The following is a 5643-nucleotide window of genomic DNA, read 5'->3' as shown; positions in this document are numbered from 1 at the left end:
TGTTAATATGGTTACTGTATAATTCATCCTTTTGACTTCTGTGTTTAGGACGACTCAGGATTAAACTATCAACCCTGATTAGATCATCCAAATCGTGCTCAACTCAAACAGTCCTGTGACTCCTCACAAAGACTACCCTGGCCAAGGTTTTACTAAATTGAAACACGACTGTACACAACTCCTAAACTGGAGTGGTCAATCTCATCTTGACACATGCACCGACAAGTCAAGTACTTGACTACACCCAGCAGCCTTCCGTCGCTGAATTAGAAATTCAAGTAGTCTAGTGCCTAAGTGCAGTGAGTTGCTTGCAAGTTACCGTGGCAGTCTCAGGTCGGAGGGACATTTATATCCATATTCCATCAGAGCAAATCTTGACAGCAGAAATAGCTCCAGAGTCGGTCACGTTCAGTGCAGATGTATCCTTACATCTCACCTGTATGCCATACCAGTGTCTCCACACTCATTGGTTAAGAGGACAACCAACCTATATGGTATACAACGACCTATGCTTGATAAACGTTGTCGTCCTTAGTAACAACGTATCATTTGGTCGCGAACAGATTTAAGGACTAAACGATAAATCCTCCTTTGTCGAGTCTAAATAGTCCTAAGGACTTCACCACAACATAAGAGTTCATTAGAAGATGAAATATTTTATGATAAAAAATATTAAAATAAATTTTATTAATTCATAATTCATGTACATATACAAAAATGAGCACAACCGTCAACAGACTGACGATTGGCTATGGGACACTATTCCCAACAATCTTCCACTTGGCCTAAAGCCAATCGGTGCAGTATCTAATACCCATCTTCGACTTGTAGTCATCAAACTCTTTCACCACAATGGCTTTAGTGAATGGGTCAGCCAGGTTCTCCTTTCCGTCGATCTTCAGAAGGTCGACGTCACCTCGATCCATAATTTTTCGGATGAGATGGTAGCGGTGCAGAATATGCTTCGTCCGCTGGTGTGCCTTGGGTTCCTTCGCCTGAGTAATGACTCCAGAGCTGTCACAGTAGAGCAGAATTGGACCAACAAGGGAGGGTGCTACTCCGAGCTCGGTGATGAATTTTCTCAGCCACACCGCTTCTTTGGCAACATCTGATGCAGCGACATACTCTGCCTCGCAAACTGAATCAGCCACTGTATGTTGCTTGAAACTCTTCCAGCAGATAGCACCACCATTAAGGATAAAAATAAATTTCGACACACTTTTGCTGTCATCGTGATCGGACTGAAAACTAGAGTATGTAAACCCTATAAGTCTCAAGTCCGATTCACCATAAACAAGCCACTGGTCCTTAGTATTTGTTAAATACTTCAGGATGGTTTTAACAACCTTCCAGTGATTCTCCCCTGGATCAGATTGGTATCTACTCACTACCTCTAGTGAGTATGCCACATCTGGTCGTGTACATGTCATGGCGTACATGATAGATCTCACTACCGAAGCATATGGAATCCTACCCATACGCTCTCTCTCTTGAGGTGTTATCGGACAATCCCTCTTTGAGAGAGAAATTTCATGGCCTATCGGTAGATAGCCTTTCTTGGAATTCTCCATGCTGAACCTCTTCAGCATAGTATTTATGTACGTAGACTGAGATAAACCAAGCAACCTTTTAGATCTATCCCTATAGATCCTCATCCCTAGGATGTAGGAAGCTTCTCCCAAATCCTTCATGGAGAACTGTGACGACAGTCAAATCTTTATTCCCTATAATGCAAGGACATCATTCCCGATTAAGAGAATATCATCCACATATAATACAAGAAATACCTCTATTGGACCATTAGCCCACTTATAAATGTAGGGCTCTTCTCCGTTCTTAACGAAGCCATATGTCTTGATCGTCCTATCAAAACGTATGTTCCAACTCCGGGATGCCTGCTTAAGTCCATAAATGGACCTCTGTAGTCTGCATACCTTAGACTCATCAGTGGATGTGAATCCTTCAGGTTGTATCATATACACCTCTTCATCCAGCTCTCTGTTTAGGAAAGCTGTCTTCACATCCATCTGCCAAATTTCATAGTCCAGATGGGCAGCTATCACAAGCATAATTCGAATGGATTTGAGCATTGCCACAAGAGAAAACATCTCGTCATAGTCTATAACATAACGTTGATGATATCCCTTGACAACCAAACAGGCTTTATAGGTTTTCACCTTTCCATCTGCGCCCCTCTTCCTCTTGAAGACCCACTTACACCCTATGGGTTTTACTCCTTCGGGTGGGTCAACCAATGTCCACACATCGTTGACCTTCGTGGACTCCATTTCAAATTTCATGGCCTCTAGCCATTTCTCAGAGTTGGATCTCTGCATTGCATCCATGTAGGTGATCGGATCCTCATCGTTTTCATCAAGTTTGATAGGATCGTCGTCCCAAATCAAGAAACCATAGTATCTGTCCGGTTGACGTGGTACTCTACCAGATCGCCTTAAGGGTGCTTGAACAATGGGCTCCGGATCTAGTCTAATCAAATTCGATTCAGGTTCAGCAACTTGTGTCGGTTTTTCCACCTATCGAACTTCGTCAAGTTCGACCTTAGAGGCAACAGTCCCTTCACTAAGAAACTCTTTTTCCAGAAAGATTACCTTAAGGCTGACAAACACCTTTTGCTCATCAGCCAGGTAGAAATAATATCCTTTGGTCTCTTTTGGGTATCCTATAAAATTACACTTGTCAGACCTAGGTCCTAGCTTGTCCGTAATTAAATGTTTAACATAAGCCGGACACCCCCAAACCCTAAGGTGCGAGAGTACTGGCTTACGTTCTATCCATATCTCATATGACGTTTTGGTTACAGACTTACTCGGAACTCTATTTAGAAGGTAATAAGCCGATTAGAGCGCATATCCCCAGAGGGAGATCGACAGACCAGCAAACCCCATCATGGATCGAACCATGTCCAACAAGGTCCGATTCCTTCTTTCAGATACACCATTATGCTGTGGTGTTCCAGGAGGAGTCCATTGAGAGAGAATCCCATTCTCCCCAAGATATGTCAGAAACTCATTAGAAAGGTATTCACCTCCTCGATCAGATCGAAGAGTTTTAATACACTTCTCAATTTATTTTTCTACCTCATTTTGGAATAGTTTGAACATTTCAAACGACTCCGACTTATGCTTCATTAAATAGACATACCCATACCTCGATAGGTCATCTGTGAAGGTTATGAAGTAGAAATATCCACCTCTTGCACTTGTGCTCATGGATCCACATACATCAGAATATACCAGACCCAAGAGTTCACTGGCTCGCTCACCTTTTCCAATAAAAGGTGACTTGGTCATTTTACTAAGAAGACAGGACTCATAGGTTGGAAGTGATTCACAATCACCTACTTCAAGAATTCCTTCTTGAGCCAACCTATTTATCTTGTTCTTATTGATATGACCTAGCCTACAGTGTCAAAGGTAGACTTCTGACACATTATCTATTCTAGGGAGTTTACCGAAGATTTGAACCACATTAACAGGTTGTGATAGAAAGTAAATTCTATTATAAAGTTGTCCAATAAATATTGTAACACCATTCAAAATGATATTGCAAATGTTTTCTTTTATTAAAAATTGATAACCGTTCATGGCCAAAAGGCCTACAAAAATAATATTTAATAAAAAGCTTGGACAATAGTGACATTCACTCAGAATTATATTTCGAGAATTGATTACAAGGTTCATGATTCCTAATGCTAGAACTGGAACTTTGCTTCCATCTCCAACGTTCAGGAACCTCTCGCCTTCATCAAATCTCCTACTGACCTGCAGACCCTGCATCGAATTACAAATATAATAAGGGCTTCCGGTATCCAATACCCAAGCAGTAGTATCATAAATGAAAAAGTTGCAAGGTGTTATCATATAAGTACCTTGCTTCTTCTTTGGCCTGTTCGGATCCAATGAGGCAATGTATAGAGAACAGTTCCTCTTCTAGTGCCCCTGCTTCTTGCAAAAGAAGCACTCCGCCTGGCTCTGGTCAGGCTTGCACTTCTTGGTCTGACCCTGTGCAGACATCCCAGCATGCAGCTGCACCTTCTTATTCTTCTTCTTCTTGTTCTTCTTCCCTTTCTTAAAGGGTCGACGACCAGAAGAAGACCCTCCCACAACATTCACCGACTCCTTATGGAGCTGGTGATCCTTCTCAAAGTTCTGTAGCAACCCCAACAAGCTGTGGTAGTTCACTGCAAGCTTTGTCAATCGAAAATGAGTAAGGAAGGGAAGGAAGGACTTGGGCAGAGAATTAAGGATCGCATCCTTACCGAGCTGCTCATACAGGAAAAAACTTAGTTTACTTAGGCGCTCAATCATTTTGATCATGTACAATACATGATCAGTGACTGAGGCTCCATTCCTCATCCGAGCATTGAAAATGGCACAACTAATTTTGTGCCTTTCAACATCGTCAGGCGTGCCAAAAGAGTCGTTCAACATTTGAAGCATCTCCTGTGGCTGGGCATTCTCGAACCTACGACTGAACTCATCATTCATTGCCGTCAGCATTATGCAACGGACGTTCGTGCGGTCGTTGAGCCACTTCTGGTAAGTGTCTCGGACCGTCCCTCTAGCGTTCAGGGCTGGCTCCTCAGGTGCCGGATCCGTTACTACATAAAGGATCCGTTCATGCTCAAGGATGATTTTTAATTTTTGATACCAGCTATCGAAATTAGGTCCCATGAGCTTGTCATTATCTAATAATGACTGGAGCGACAGGGTAGTGGCCATAGCTGCATAAAGAAAAACCAGACCTATATTAGTACATAAATTATTAATACTAAAGACTTGGATTTTAGTCTAAAGTTTCTCCCAGTATTTTTACGAATTGGTAGCCTCAACCTTCAATTCGAGGAATTACTTTAATTCCTTAGTGGGTACTAGAATCCACACAGACGACACACGAGCCCAACTTTGGTTGGTCAACCCATGTGCATCTATGGGTAGGTTCATAACCAGTTGTTTCTCTAAACAACTTCTAGTAATTAATTTTGCCCTAGAACCTAATCAGTGGGCTTTGGCCTCCACTGAAAAAATCTGGTTAGGTCCAATCATTAACATGATTTGATTTGGTGAATCGGACCAATAAATGATCAAGCCCGACTTTGGTCGGCCAACCTAACCACCATCAGAAAGACTCAAACCAAATTATCATACTATGAATGATAATTCCATTAGTCAATAAGCACCAAGTCTTTGGGCCTCCAATGATTATTAAACTAATGGACTCATTATCACTCACTTAATGGGAGGCTATGACTTAGTTATCAATATAACTTAATCATTTTTAGGACCTAATAATTTTTTTTTTCGAGGATTTTATTAAAGAATAGATGAGAAGAAAATATCCAGCCAATTTCAATCCTCCCACTGACTTCACCAAGTCAGATTAAAAAGGATTTACTTAAAGCTGGCATTAGGAGCACCTAAATCAGTCAAACTGATTTACCTAATGACATGGGTGAGCCCTAATCATCAAGTAATCTAATCAAAATCTAATTCACCAGGTTGGCTAGGTAAGTGAGATCAGTGGTGGGGATAAGCCATTAACTTGTCAAAGATCGAAGCACTGAGAGTAGCTCCCGCTTAAAAACCACTGGTCAAACTGCCAAACTTACCTTAGACACCAACC

This window comes from Elaeis guineensis, chromosome 1 (genome assembly GCF_000442705.2).
Source record: "Elaeis guineensis isolate ETL-2024a chromosome 1, EG11, whole genome shotgun sequence".
NCBI lineage: Eukaryota > Viridiplantae > Streptophyta > Magnoliopsida > Arecales > Arecaceae > Elaeis > Elaeis guineensis.
This window is presented reverse-complemented; position numbering follows the sequence as displayed.